The 14,599-nt window shown below is 48.4% G+C and overlaps 1 protein-coding gene and 1 pseudogene across 2 annotated transcripts in view; one reads left to right on the top strand and one right to left on the bottom strand.

The window, feature by feature from the left end:
• The window catches only part of LOC310823633 (uncharacterized protein), a gene marked incomplete at its 3' end in the record, with an annotated part of 277,614 nt that overhangs the window by 217,906 nt on the left and 45,109 nt on the right, over positions 1–14,599 (bottom strand). The window lies entirely within an intron of this gene.
• On the top strand, positions 5,668–12,695 carry LOC310823749 (glutamate--cysteine ligase regulatory subunit-like; annotated as a pseudogene). The gene is made up of 7 exons: positions 5,668–5,787; positions 6,328–6,393; positions 9,729–9,810; positions 10,188–10,244; positions 10,545–10,736; positions 11,552–11,666; positions 12,625–12,695. The product of its transcript is annotated as a glutamate--cysteine ligase regulatory subunit-like (transcript).

The raw sequence follows: 14,599 nt of genomic DNA, 5'->3' as shown, positions 1-14,599 counted from the left end.
CACAATACTGCACTAACCCAATGGCTAGCAAATATACCACACTGTATAATATGTGTTTGTGTGTGTGTGTGTGTGTGTGTGTGTGTGTGTGTGTGTGTGCGCGTGCGCGTGTGCCTGTGTGTGTGTGTGTGTGTGCGTGTGTGTGGTGGCAGGGGGGGGCTGCTCTGTCTGCACTGTCTGAATAACTTTACTCTCCTGAAATCCTGACCCACCTGGCCTTAGATCAGCTCATGGGACTCCACAATACTGCACTAACCCAATAGCTAGCAAATACATTATACCAGACGTAGAAGTCCAGTCACTACAAATGTATCCATGGTTAATTGCTCCCCTGTTGAGAGCAACTATAACTCTCACTCATGAATTCTTGCACCACAGTGATCGTTTGTTTGCATGTGTTTATTTGTATTCCTCATTTACATGTGGCCTTTCAACTGCGAAATGAAGAGGATTTAAAGCTGCACATGTACATTAGAGAGGAATAATCAGATTCTTGATATCAAATGGAGTGACACTATTTCCCCAGGTTATCAGGCTGTGGAGTCCCAGAGGAAGGCTGTGTTTCTCTGGCTTCAGCTCTGAGGTCTAATCCCTCCCACCTGAGAGAGCTGGACCTCAGCTACAATCACCCAGGAGACTCAGGACTGGCGCTGCTCTCTGCTGTACAGACAGATCCACTCTGTAAACTACAGACACTCAGGTAAAGGCTGAATATGTGGCTGGACGTATCAATGAGATGAATGCACAGTATCTATTTTCCACGTGATTGTGAGTGTGTCATTCAACCTCTGTGGGTTCTTCTGTGGTTGATATAGTGTGGACCATGGTGGAGAGTGCAGGCTCAAACCTGGGCTGATCAAATGTAAGTCACCACCGCTGTAGAGCATAGGACTGTGATATTACTCAAGAACCAGGGTACAGCAGAGTTCAAACAGAGCACCAGTATTGTATTCATATGTAAATCTAAAATATTAGTAAATGTGAATTAGTTGTATCCCTTGTTAAACATTTTCAATTAAAAAGTCATATTTTGTGAAAAAAAATATTTTGCCATAACAAGATAACATTGTGAATATTGTAATTTATTCAGTTGTATTGATTTGATGATTATCTTTGCCCTCTCAATCAGATGCCTGTGAGCTCAGACTGGACCCAAACACAGCACACAGAATCCTCTCTCTGTCTGAGGAGAACAGAAAGGTGACATGGGGGAGAGAGAAGCAGCCGTATCCTGATCACCCAGAGAGATTTGAGGGCTATGCACAGGTGCTGTGTAGAGAGGGTCTGACTGGGCGCCGTTACTGGGAGGTAGAGAGGAGTGGGGGAGGGGCTCGTATAGGAGTGACATATAAAGGAATCAGCAGGAGAGGATGGGGTGATGACTGTGGGTTGGGATACAATGACAAGTCCTGGAGTCTGATCTGCTCTGATGACAGTTACTCCGCCTGGCACAATAATAAGAAGACTGACATACCTGTCCCATCCTCTGGCTCCCACAGAGTAGGAGTGTATCTGGACTGGCCGGCCGGCACTCTGTCCTTCTACAGCGTCTCCTCTGACACACGGACCCTCCTGCACACATTCCACTCCACATTCACTGAGCCCCTCTACCCAGGGTTTTATCTTTGGGACGAGGGCTGTTCAGTGACCCTGTGTAAACTAGTCTCAGGGAGATCACACTGAACACCAAAGGCTCAAAGATGACGGATCATAACATGATGCAGTTGGATAGTGGTGTGTTTTCACTGAGATGTTGGATGTACAGATGTTCCCTCTCCCAGTGTGTAGGGTGTAGGGTGTAGTGCGTAGGGTGTAGTGTGTAGGGTCTAGTGTGTAGGATGTAGTGTTTATTGTTTACTGTGTAGGGTGTAGTTTGTAGTGTTTAGTGTGTAGTTTGTAGGGTGTTGTGCATTGTGTGTAGTGTGTAGTTATATTATTTTTACTGTATATATATATATATGTATTATTAAATTCAATAAAATGCATCTAATAGTGAAATAGATTGTAATTGAGTGACAAAAAACAGAAGCTTACATGTTTTTTACTTTTTTTGATGGATATGCAACTGACAGTGAAACAATCCAGATGAATGATTAGATGATCAAATCAGACTGATGATGAACTCTGAGAATAACACAGGAGAGAGTGTCTGTATGTATATAAGAGTTGGTTAGATTGGGTGTTTGAGTTGTGATGCTGGATCACGTTGCTGTGTGTAAGGTAGCAGGGAGTGGATGTGAAGACAGCTCTCCTTCTCTGTCAGTACAACATGGACAGTGTCTTCGGAACATCCTAATCTACACAGTGTGTAATTGATTCCTATGCAAATCAGAGACCCTATGAAAACAAAGATATTTATTCTGAAATGACATGAATTATTTTCCTTGCATTAAGATAGACTCAATTCAACTTATTGAGTTATTTGTTGATGACATTTTTGCATTTTAGCTAATTTTAAGACTGTCATAGCAAAAGGTCTGAATACTTCTGTACATGAGGTATTTCTGTATTTCAGTTTTAATAAATGTGCTGAAATTTTAAAAACCGTGTTCTCGCTTTGTCATTCTGAAGTATTGTGTGTGGATTGATGGCAAATTCTTTAAATTGAATCCATTTCAAATTGAGTCTATAACACAAGAAAATGTGTAAAAAGTGAAGCGGTCTGAATACCTTCAGAAGGCGCTGTACATGTTCTGAATTTCACTTTTCATGTATTCCTTAATTTTTATATAGTAATCATCTAGTACAGTAATATCTATGCATCATGTGACATTGTGAGGGGCAGCCAAGGTGCAGGCTGCTTTTCCCCTCTCTGTCTGTAGGCTGTGGGAGGCATGGCTCTCATGAGAAGACTTCACCTGTCCCCTGCAGTACCGCTCCCTGCCATGGCAGGCATGGCTCTCATGAGAAGACTTCACCTGTCCGCTGCAGTACCGCTCCCTGCCATGGGAGGCATGGCTCTCATGAGAAGACTTCACCTGTCCCCTGCAGTACCGCTCCCTGCCATGGGAGGCATGGCTCTCATGAGAAGACTTCACCTGTCCCCTGCAGTACCTCTGACCCCAGACCCCAGACCTCCAGACCCCCAGAACCCTATCCCCCAGACCTCTAGCCCTCAGATGGGGGCACCACCTGGTGGTCATTTACTAGTATTACAACAACAGAGAGATTAGAATCCAGCCAGTTAGCAATAAGCACTGGATCCTAAAAACCCAGAATTTGAACCTGAAATATTCTTTATAACATCACAGATCTTTTATAATGGAACAGTGTAATAGAACATCAGTGTAATAGAACATCAGTGTAATAGAACAGTGTAATAGAACATCAGTGTAATAGAACAGTGTAATAGAACATCAGTGTAATAGAACAGTGTAATAGAACATCAGTGTAATAGAACAGTGTAATAGAACAGTGTAATAGAACATCAGTGTAATAGAACATTAGTGTAATAGAACATCAGTGTAATAGAACATCAGTGTAATAGAACAGTGTAATAGAACATCAGTGTAATATAACATTAGTGTAATAGAACATCAGTGTAATAGAACATTAGTGTAATAGAACATCAGTGTAATAGAACATTAGTGTAATAGAACATTAGTATAATAGAACATTAGTATAATAGAACATCAGTGTAATAGAACATCAGTGTAATAGAACATTAGTGTAATAGAACATTAGTGTAATTGAACATTAGTGTAATAGAACATCAGTGTAATAGAACATTAGTGTAATAGAACATTAGTATAATAGAACATTAGTGTAATAGAACGTTAGTATAATAGAACATTAGTGTAATAGAACATTAGTGTAATAGAACATTAGTGTAATAGAACATCAGTGTAATTGAACATTAGTGTAATAGAACATTAGTGTAATAGAACATTAGTGTAATAGAACATTAGTATAATAAAACGTTAGTGTAATAGAACATTTATGTAATAGAACATTAGTGTAATAGAACATTTATGTAATAGAACAGTGTAATAGAACATTAGTATAATAGAATATTAGTATAATAGAACATTTATGTAATAGAACAGTGTAATAGAACATCAGTGTAATATAATCTTAGTATAATAGAACATTAGTATAATAGAACATCAGTGGAAACCAAAGGGGACGTTTTCTTTCCAGTGTTAACACTTCACTTAGCAACGTCATGACAACCCAAATGTGCAGACAGGCCTAGGAGACGAGTTAACCTTGACCCTAACCCTGACTCTAACCCTGACCCTGACCCTGACTCTGACCCTAACCCTAACTCTGACCCTGAACCTGACTCTGACCCTGACCCTAACCCTAACTCTAACCCTGACCCTGACCCTGACCCTAACCCTAAACCCTAACCCTAGGGGATGAGTTAACTTTAACCCTAAACCCTGACCCTAACCCTAACCCTAGGGGATGAGTTAACTTTAACCCTAACCCTAAACCCTGACCCTAACCCTAGGGCTAGTAGAACCATGTAGTTTGGCTCTTCAAACCCACCTCCTCGTTGCTAGGCAACCCCCCCCCTTTTCCCTCCACCGTTCGTATTTTACGACATTTTTTAGAAAAAAATGTTTTATGAAACTCCTTCAAACCACACACTCTCCCCACCCCCTCGTTGCTAGGTAACCCACCATATCCCGTCCCTTTCTGACATTTTCTTTTCCTTTACGACATTCCCTCAAACACACCAACCTCCCTTATTTTACGACATTTACTATTATTATTATTATTATTATTATTATTATTATTATATCTTTACGACATTTACTTCTTCTTTACGAGAGAAGGGGAGACAGACACCATGGAAACCACCACCACCACCGACACCGGCGGCTCCTCTGGTACTCGTAGCGGGTCCTCTGGGACCGTCTCCCCCGGTGGTACCGTCTCCTCTACCGGCTCTGAGGCTAATGATAACGGGGCTAACTAACGAAGCTAACGAATTTACCTACCGAGTGCAGTGTTGACGGGGTGCTAAAGGCTAATGCTAACTGGCTCTAACGAACTGACCGTGTGTGTGTGTGTGGGTGTGGAAACGCGTCGTGTCATCATTACTCGACATTCCTTCAAACCCACCCCCTCGTTGCTAGGCAACCCCCCCCCTTTCCCTCCACCGTTCGTATTTGTTTTGAAAAAATATTTTTACGACAGTCCTTCAAACCACACACACACTCTCCCCACCCCCTCGTTGCTAGGTAACCCACCATATCCCGTCCCTTTCCGACATTTTCTTTTCCTTTACGACATTCCCTCAAACCCACCAACTGTTCCTCGTTGCTAGACAACCCCACCCCTCCCTCATTTTACGATATCTTTTTATTATTATTATTATTATTATATCTTTACGACATTTACTTCTTCTTTACGAGAGAAGGGGAGACAGACACCATGGAAACCACCGACACCGGCGGCTCCTCTGGTACTTGTAGCGGGTCCTCTGGGACCGTCTCCCCCGGTGGTACCGTCTCCTCTACCGGCTCCTTCGGCGGCTCTGGGACCGTCTCCGGCGGCTCCTCCGGCGGCTCTGGGACCGTCTCCTCCGGCGGCTCTGGGACCGTCTCCTCCGGCGGCTCTGGGACCGGCTCCTCCGGCGGCTCTGGGACCGTCTCCTCCGGCGGCTCTGGGACCGTCTCCTCCGGCGGCTCTGGGACCGGCTCCTCCGGCTCCTCCTCTGGTACCGGTACCCGGACCTCGTTTCTGACCCGGGCCACGACGCTCATCCTCCACACCGGGAACCTCGTCAACCGGAGCCGGCTGAAGAAGAAGTGTCCGTCGTCCCCGAGTGAGGAGGTAAGAAGGGCGGGGGGGGGGGTCGGGAGGCTAGAGGCTAATGCTAACGGGGCTAACGAAGCTAACGAATTTACCTACCGAGTGCAGTGTTGACGGGGTGCTAAAGGCTAATGCTAACGGGGCTAACGAATTTACCTACAGAGTGCAGTGTTGACGGGGTGCTAAAGGCGAATGCTAACTGGCTCTAACAAACTGACCGTGTGTGTGTATTATGAATGTGATTAAATAAATACTAAATATGTCGTTTTATTGTCATTTTCTGTCTGTCTGTCTGACCTGTTGTTGCCGTTCAGCTCCAGGATTATATCCGCGCCACGCTGTCTCTGACCTGTCTGTCTCTCTATCTGACCTGTCTCTCTCTGTCTGTCTGTCTGACCTGTATGTCTTTTGTTGCCCTCCAGCTCCAGGATTGTATCCGCGCCATGCTGTCTCTGACCTGTCTGTCCCTCTGTCTTATCTGTCTGTCTATCTGTCTGTCTGTCTGTTTCTCTCTGACCTGTCTGTCTCTCCATCTGACCTGTCTGTCTGTTGTTGCCGTAGCTCCAGGACTGTATCCGCGCCACGCTGAGTGACTGGTCCTCCGAGACGCCGTCGGCCGGGGAGAAGGTGAGACTCATCCCTCTCTTCTCTCCCTCCCTCCTTTCCTGTCTCTCTCTCTCTCCCTCCTTCCCTCCCTCCTTTCCTCCTGTCTCTCTCTTCTTTCCCTCCTTTCCTGTCTTCCTTCCTTCCTTCCCTCCTGTCTCTCCCTCCCTCCCTCCTGTCTCTCTCCCTCTCTCCCTCCTTCCCTCCCTCCTGTCTCTCTCCCTCTCTCCCTCCTTCCCTCCCTCCTGTCTCTCTCTCTCCCTCCTTCTCCCCTCCTTCTCCCCTCCCTCCCTCCCTCCCTCCCTCCTGTCTCTCTCTCTCTCTCCTTCTCTCCCTCATTCCCTTCCCTCCTTTCCTGTTTCCTGTCTTCTTTCCTTACTGTCGGCGGAGGAGAAGGTGAGACTCATCCCTCTCTTCCTTCCTTCCTTCCTTCCTTCGTCTCTCTCTGGATGCTCCACACACACACACACACGCACACCCACACACACGCGCACCCAGAGGCGTCAATGTTTAGTGAGTCAAGTGACAATGTGTGTGTGTGTGAGAGAGAGGGAGACACATACACACTCACATACACACACACACACACACACACACACACACACACACAGACACACACACACTCACACAGACATACACACACACACACACACTCACACAGACATACACACACACACTCACACTGTCTGTCTGTCTGTCTCTGACCTGTCTGTCCCTCTGTCTGTCTGTCTGTCAGTCTCTGACCTGTCTGTCTGTCTGTCTGTTTGTCTCTGACCTGTCTGTCTCTCCATCTGACCTGTTTGTCTGTTGTTGCCGTAGCTCCAGGACTGTATCCGCGCCATGCTGAGTGACTGGTCCTCTGAGACGCCGTCGGCCGGGGAGAAGGTGAGACTCATCCCTCTCTTCTCTCCCTCCCTCCCTCCCTCCTTTCCTGTCTCTCTCTTCCTTCCCTCCTTTCTTGTCTTCCTTACTTCCTTCCCTCCTGTCTCTCCCTCCCTCCTGTCTCTCTCCCTCCCTCCTTCCCTCCCCCTCCCTCCTTCCCTCCCTCCTGTCTCTCTCCCTCCCTCCCTCCCTCCTTCTTTCCTTCTCTCCCTCCCTCCTGTCTCTCTCTCTCTCTCCTTCCCTCCCCCCTTCTCTCCCTCCCTCCCTCCTGTCTCTCTCTCCTTCTCTCCCTCCTGTCTCTCCCTCCTTCCCTCCCTCCTTCTCTCCCTCCTTTCCTGTCTTCCTTCCTTCCTTCCCTCCTGTCTCTCCCTCCCTCCCTCCCTCCTGTCTCTCTCCCTCTCTCCCTCCTTCCCTCCCTCCTGTCTCTCTCTCTCCCTCCCTCCCTCCTGTCTCTCTCTCTCCCTCCTTCTCCCCTCCTTCTCCCCTCCCTCCCTCCCTTCCCTCCTTTCCTGTTTCCTCTCTTCTTTCCTTACTGTCGGCGGAGGAGAAGGTGAGACTCATCCCTCTCTTCCTTCCTTCCTTCCTTCCCTCCCTCCCTTCCTTCCTACCTTCCTTCCTTCCCTCCCTCCTTTACTTCGTCTCTCTCTGGATGCTCCACACACACACGCACACCCACACACACGCGCGCCCAGAGGCGTCAATGTTTAGTGAGTCAAGTGACAACGTGTGTGTGTGAGAGAGAGAGAGGGAGACACACACACACACACACACACAGATAGACAGACAGACACACTCACACAGACACACACACTCACTCACACAGACACACTGTGGGAGCCTGGTCGACAGGCGCAACAGCGGGTCAACCAATGAGAATAGAAACAGGCGGAAACAGGGGTTGCGGTGAAATCAACGTAGGGTTTTATTTCTAAGGTGCGGGGAAAAGGGAGAGGCGAAAGGCAACTCAAATCTTCACCGGGTTGGCGGTTGGGGCTACGGCGCTCCGCCGGGTTCTTCTTGTCGTCAGAGAGAGAGAGAGAGAGACAGGCCAAAGTTAGTGGGATATCGGGTCCCTTTCACTGACCTCTTCCTCCGGTCGGTTGGGGGGTTCCTCTCCGTCTTCCAGGCTTTCTCTCCCGTTTGGCTTATGAGACTGGCTTAGCGGGTGTCTGGTCTCGACTCGTTCCTCCAGCCAGTCTGTCTTCAGCTTGTCCTGGGGAGTTTAAAAGGCCTCAGGATCGCCGAGCTGACTCAGCGCACCTGTGAGCGGTGAGCTGAGTCATCTGATTGGTGGCGGAGTCTCCAGGACATAGAACTGGGATAGTACCTCCCATCCAGCACGACACCCCATGGCTGCCTTTGCCTCCCCCTTGTGGCCACCAGGTGTCTCTGTGGGGCACTGCTCACCGGCTGGGCCATCACAACACACAGACACACACACACACACACTCACACACACACTCACTCACTCACACAGACACACACAGACACACACACATGCCCAGAGGCGTCAATGGTTAGTGAGTCAAGTGACAACGTGTGTGTGTGTGTGTGTGTGTGTGTGTGTGTGGGTGGGTGCTCCTGAGACAGGGAGAGAGAGAGGGAGACACACACACACACTCACACATACGCACACTCACACAGACAGACACACACTCACACAGACACTCACACATACACACACATGCCCAGAGGCGTCAATGTTTAGTGAGTCAAGTGACAACGTGTGTGTGTGTGTGTGTGTGTGTGTGTGTGTGTGTGTGGGTGGGTGCTCCTGAGACAGGGAGAGAGAGAGGAAGACACACACACACTCACATACACACAGACACACACACACACACACACTCACACACTCACACAGACATACACACACTCACAGACATACACAGACACACTCACACAGACACACACACAGGCAGGGAGACGGGGGGGAGGCAGGTTTGGGGGGGAGGGTTGAACAGGGAGGGAGGGAGGTTCTGCTGAGGTCAGCTAATCTCTCTCTCTTTCTCTCCCTCTCTCTAGTTCGACTAGTCTGGTCTGTCTCTAACCTGGACTGCTCCCCCCTCCCAGGCACGCCTGGCTGTCTTTCTGTAATCTGTCTGTCCTGAACCTGTCTGTCTCTCAGACCTGTCTGTCTCTCCAGGAGTCTGACGTCCTAGACTGTTCCACCCCCCAGGCGGCCGAGGCCATCACGCCTGTCTGTCTCTCTGTCTGTCTGTCTCTAACTTGTCTCTCTCTCTCTAACCTGTCTGTCTGTTTACCTGTGTCTCTCTCTCTGACCTGTCTGTCTCTCCAGGAGTCTGACGTCCTGGACTGCTCCACCCCCCATGCGGCCGAGGCCACCATCATGCTTGTCTGTCTCTCTCTCTCTGACCTGTCTGTCTCTCTCTCTCTAACCTGTCTGTCTGTTTACCTGTCTCTCTCTCACCTGTCTTTCTCTAACCTGTCTGTCTCTAACCTGTCTGTCTCTCCAGGAGTCTGACGTCCTGGACTGCTCCACCCCCCAGGCGGCCGAGGCCACCATCACACCGGAGGAGAGGGAGGAGCTGAAGGTGTCTGGTACGCTACGACAAGCTAACGCAGGCTAACGCTATGCTAATGCAGGGTAAGACAGGTTAACGCAGGCTAAGACAGGCTCACGCACGCTAACACACACCACGATAACACATGCTAATAAATGCTAGTGCATGCTAACACCGGCTCACACGCACCACGATAACACACGCTAACCCAGGGCTAACAAACGATACCAGCCCATGATTACACACGACGCGACCACACGTTAACACAGGCTAACAAATGACACCAGCACATGCTAACACAGGCTAACCCAGGCTAACCAACGCTAACCCACGTTAACACAGGCTAACAAATGACACCAGCACATGCTAACACAGGCTAACCTAGGCTAACCCACGCTAACGTTGTCGTTGCAGTCAAGCTGTTCCTGTGCCAGTCGGACCAGTCGTCCATCAGGCAGGCTGTCGACATGGGTGAGTCCTGCCTGTTTGTCTGTCTGTCTGCCTGTTTGGCTGTCTGCTTGTCTGTCTGTTTGTTTGGCTGGCTGGCTGGCTGTCTGCCTGTCTGTCTGTCTGCCTGTTTGGCTGTCTGTCTGTTTGGCTGCCTGCCTGTCTGTCTCTGTCTTTACCTGTTTGTCTCTCCCCTCCACAGCCTGTCTCACCCTCGCCCTGTCGACCAGGAGGACAACATCCCCCCCCCCCCCCCACACCCAGACCCTCTCGGACCTCTAACCTGTCTTTCTCTCCCTAACCTGTCTCCCTCCCCCCCAACAGCCTGTCTCACTCTCGCCCTCTCCCAACTCGACTCGGTCATCCTGGCGCCCCCCCCACGCCCCCCAGACCCTCTCGGACCTGCAGCCGGCATGGGTTTTCTTGGAAACGCTGGTGGCGTCCGGGAAGGTGGTCGCCATCGGGACGTCGGACCTGGACAAGGGCCTCCTGGAGGAGCTGCACAACTGGGCCCAGGTGGGTGTCTGTCTGTCTTTCTCTGGCCTGTCTGTTTGTCCTGGACGGTGTGTGTGTCTGTCTGTCTGTCTCTCTCTCTCTCTCGCTCTATCCCTGACCTGTCTGTCTGTCCTGGACAAGGGCCTCCTGGAGGAGTTGTACGACTGGGACCAGGTGGGTGTCTGTCTGTCTGATCTGTCTGTCTGTCCTGGACAAGGGCCTCCTGGAGGAGCGCTACGACTGGGCCCAGGTGGGTGTCTGTCTCTGTCTCTGAACTGTCTGTCTGTCTGTCCTGTGCTGGGGGTATCTGTCTCTCCCTGACCTGTCTGTCTCTCTCTCCATGTCCAAGGTGAAACCCCACCAGTAACCAGGTCAAACTGAGTGCGTACGCCAACTGTCTGTCTCTCTTTCTCTCTCTCTCTTTCTCTCTGTCCCTGTCCTGTCTCTCTCTCTCTGTCCCAACCAAGCAGTTAACAGTGTCTGTCTGTCTGTCTCTCTCTCTCTGTCCCTGACCTGTCTGTCTGTCCCTGACCTGTCTCTCTCTCTCTCTCTCTCTCTCCCCCGTATCCAAGGTGAAGACCACCAGTAATCAGGTCAACCTGGCGTCCTGTTGTGTGATGCCCCCCGATCTGATGGCCTGTATGTCTCTCTGTCCCTGACCTGTCTGTCTCTCCCTGACCTGTCTCTCTCTCTTCCGTATCCAAGGTGAAGCCCACCAGTAACCAGGTCAACCTGGCGTCCTGTTCTGTGATGCCCCCCGATCTGATGGCCTGTCTGTCTCTCTGTCCCTGACCTGTCTGTCTCTCTGACCTGTCTCTCTCTCTCCCGTATCCAAGGTGAAGCCCATCAGCAACCAGGTCAACCTGGCGTCCTGTTGTGTGATGCCCCCCGATCTGACGGCGTATGCCAAGCAGGCGGGGGTCCAGCTACTGACCCACAACGACCCCAAAGGTGGGTGTCTGTCTGTGATCTGTCTGTCTGTGATCAATTTGTCTGGGGGTGTCTGTCTGTCTGTCTCTCTTTCTCTCTCTCTGTCCCTGACCTGTCTGTCTCTCTCTGACCTGTCTGTCCCCCCTCTAACCTAACCTCCCTCTTCATCTGAGCTGTCTGTCTCTCTCTGACCTGTCTCTCTCTCTCCCTCCCTCTCTTTCCATGTCTGTCTCTCCCTCTAACCTGTCTCTCTCTCTCTCTCCCTCTCTTTCCATGTCTGTCTCTCCCTCTAACCTGTCTCTCTCTCTCTCTCTCTCCTTCCAGAGCTTATCTCGGCGGCGGGCTTCCAGGAGGCGCTGTCTCTCTCTCTCTGACCCGTCTGTCTATCTGTCTGTCTTTGACATGTCTGTCTCCCCTCTAATCTGTCTCTCTCTCTCTCCCTCCCTCCTCTCCCTCTGAGCTGTCTGTCTGTCTTTGACCTGTCTCTCTCCCCCTAACCTGTCTTTCTCTAACCTGTCTGTCTCTCTGTCGTCTTCCAGAGCTCATCACGTCGGCGGGCTTCCAGGAGGCGCTCCGTGAGAGCGCGGCGTTAGCAACGGCATCCCACGGCGACCCCGACCGCGACGGCTGTGACGCGGCGTCGGCGTGGCGTGGCGCCTCCGCTGGGTCCTGCGCTCCGCCATCATCGTCAAGAGCCGCGGCATCATCAAGGCCAAGGGCTACCTGGTCCACGCCACCCGGGTAGCGTAGCGTAGCATAGCATAGTCTGGTGTAGTCAAGGCTAGCATAGTGTAGTGTAGCCTTAGCGTAGCATCGTGTAGCCTTGGTTAGCCTGGTTAGCGTAGCGCGGACGACACCTTGGTTAAGTTGAAAGACTTAGCTACGGTTAGTAGCTAAGTTACATGTATGTAATGTGATGTCATGTATGTAATGCTTATGGAGTTGATGGTGGATTAAATCTGTTCCGTCAGTTTTCCAGCGACTGACAGAGAGCAGAAACACGCTGCATGGCACCATCTGTTGGTCGACTGTCGACAGCACAACACATGAGGCCAATGGAGGAAAGCAGAACCATGTGAGAAGATTTCCTCTTCAGTGGTTGAACCTTTCACACATCTGGCACTCCGGATTGTTTCAGCAGCGTAAAAACAAAATGCATTTTTAAATGTTCCAATGTATTTCTATGGGACTGTTAGGGATAGGAATGTATTTCTATGGGACTGTTAGGGTTAGGAATGTATTTCTATGGGACTGTTAGGGATAGGAATGTATTTCTATGGGACTGTTAGGGATAGGAATGTATTTCTATGGGACTGTTAGGGTTAGGAATGTATTTCTATGGGACTGTTAGGGTTAGGAATGTATTTCTATGGGACTGTTAGGGATAGGAATGTATTTCTATGGGACTGTTAGGGTTAGGAATGTATTTCTATGGGACTGTTAGGGATAGGAATGTATTTCTATGGAACTGTTAGGGTTAGGAATGTATTTCTATGGAACTGTTAGGGTTAGGAATGTATTTCTATGGAACTGTTAGGGTTAGGAATGTATTTCTATGGGACTGTTCGGTGCCAACATGTTTGACAACATGGTAAGTTAGTGAGTTTCGTTTCTAGGCACACTAGATCGTATCCAGGGGTAATAGAACATTAGTGTAAAAGAACATTAGTTTAATAGAACAGTGTAATAGAACATTAGTGTAATAGAACATTAGTGTAATAGAACATTAGTGTAATAGAACATTAGTTTAATAGAACAGTGTAATAGAACATTAGTGTAATAGAACATTAGTTTAATAGAACATTAGTGTAATAGAACATTAGTATAATAGAACATTAGTGTAATAGAACGTTAGTATAATAGAACATTAGTGTAATAGAACATTAGTGTAATAGAACATTAGTGTAATAGAACAGTGTAATAGAACGTTAGTTTAATAGAACATTAGTGTAATAGAACGTTAGTATAATAGAACATTAGTGTAATAGAACATTAGTGTAATAGAACAGTGTAATAGAACGTTAGTTTAATAGAACATTAGTGTAATAGAACATTAGTATAATAGAACATTAGTGTAATAGAACGTTAGTATAATAGAACATTAGTTTAATAGAACATTAGTGTAATAGAACATTAGTATAATAGAACATTAGTGTAATAGAACGTTAGTATAATAGAACATTAGTGTAATAGAACATTAGTGTGAACCAAAGGGGACGTTTTCTTTCCAGTGTTAACACTTCCCTTAGCAACGTCATGACAACCCAAATGTGCAGACAGGCCTAGGAAACGCTGAGAAAATCACCAGGACTCCACTGCCCTCTCTGCAGAGCATCTACCACCGCAGAGTCCACAGGAGAGCCGCCTCCATCCTCAAGGACCCCACCCACCCCCAGCACGGACTGTTCACACTTCTACCCTCAGGCCGGAGGTACAGAAGTGTTAAATGCAGGACCACCAGACTGAAGAACTCCTTCTTTCCCACTGCCATCAGGCTCCTAAACAACCCATAGGAGATTAATATAACCTTACTACCTCAAATAACTGAATTTTCCAGTTTGCATAATTGCACTGCTACATTTGCACTGTTTTATTATTATTATTGCTGCTATTTTATTTTATGCCTTAAATTTTGCTGTCTTGTACATTTGTTTAGTATATATTGTATATTCTTTAGTATTGTATATTTTACATTGGTTGGCATTCTGCGGACAGCAAAGCAAGAATTTCATTGTACAGGGAAACATGTTTTCTACTGTGCATATGATAATAAACACTTTGAATCTTGAATCTTGAATCTTAACCCTGACCCTGACTCTAACCCTAACCCTAACCCTAACTCTAACTCTAACCCTGACCCTAACCCTGACCCTGACCCTGACCCAAACTCTAACCCTAACTCTAACTCTAACCCTAACTCTGACCCTGACCCTGACCCTGACTCTAACCCTAAC

The sequence above is a fragment of the Argentina silus genome, assembly GCF_951799395.1.
Source record: "Argentina silus genome assembly, chromosome: Y".
In the NCBI taxonomy this organism is placed as follows: Eukaryota; Metazoa; Chordata; class Actinopteri; order Argentiniformes; family Argentinidae; genus Argentina; species Argentina silus.
Note: the sequence above shows the minus strand (reverse complement) of the source record. Positions and strands in the feature narration are given on the sequence as shown.